Raw genomic sequence first — 1,163 nt, forward strand, 5'->3', positions numbered from 1 at the left:
AAAAAAAAAAAAAAAGACCAGTTGCATTGATTCCAACTCATGCTGATCCCATGTGTATCAGAGTATAATATACTCCATAGGGTATTCAACAGCTGATTTTTCGGAAACATTTATTTCAAGGATGCTCTGGGTGGACTTGAAGCTTTAATCTTTTGCTTAGCAGCCCAGCAAATTAATGTTTTCAACACAAATATTAATTGGGACTGCAACAAAGGAAACACAATAATTTATAAATGTTAACTTATAAACCGAAGCTTCCTATATTGGATCTGCTTTATATTAACTACTCTCAATATTCCCAGGGTTTGCTCTAACAGCCCCAGATTAGCAATTTCATTATGCATGTATTCATATATTTACTCAACATATATTTACTGGGTTCCTAATACATGCCAGACATTGTGCTATGTGCTAGCCATATAATGAGGAAACAAGACAGATTGACTTCGCATTCTTATATAGTGGGATTGGGAGCAGCAGAGTCATAATGCTCACAGGACGGTGGGTATTAGGGAGCTCTTCCTAAGCCAGTTTCACTTGCATCACTGTTGTTGTTGTTGTTATGTGCCGGTGAGTCGGACTCGACTCACAGCGACCCCTCCTTGGGTTTCTGAGGCAGTATCACTATGGAAGTGGATTGCCCCATCTTCCTTCCGAGGAGTGGCTGGTGGGTTTGAACCACTAGACTTCTGGTTAGCAGTCAAGTGCCTTGGGCACTACACTACCAGCACTCCTATTGCTCCTCTTTAAAAAACAAAACAAAACAAAAAAACCTCACTGCCATCGAGTCAATTACAACTCATAGCAACTCCCTTTTAGGTTTCCAAGGTGGTAAATCTTTACAGAAGTAGATTGCCCAGCTTCTTTCTGCAGAGTAGCTGGTGGGTTTGAACTGCCAATCTTTTGGTTAGCCATCAAATGACTTCGGCACTACGCCACCAGAGCTCCTTAAGACCTCACAAATTCTGAATTTTCCACCATGCTTCTCAAGGACTCTGTTGCCTCCTACCTAATTTCTTGTTGTTGTTATGTGCTGTGGAGTCAGACCTAACTCATAGCGACCCCTCCTGGGGTTTCCAAGGTGGTATCACTATGGAAGTAGATTGCCCAACCTTCCTTCCTGGGAGTGGCTGGTGGGTTTGAATTGCCAGCCTTCTGGTTAG

Source organism: Orycteropus afer, unplaced genomic scaffold (genome assembly GCF_000298275.1).
Source record: "Orycteropus afer afer isolate SDZICR_OR568_19922 unplaced genomic scaffold, OryAfe1.0 scaffold00028, whole genome shotgun sequence".
Taxonomy (NCBI): Eukaryota; Metazoa; Chordata; class Mammalia; order Tubulidentata; family Orycteropodidae; genus Orycteropus; species Orycteropus afer.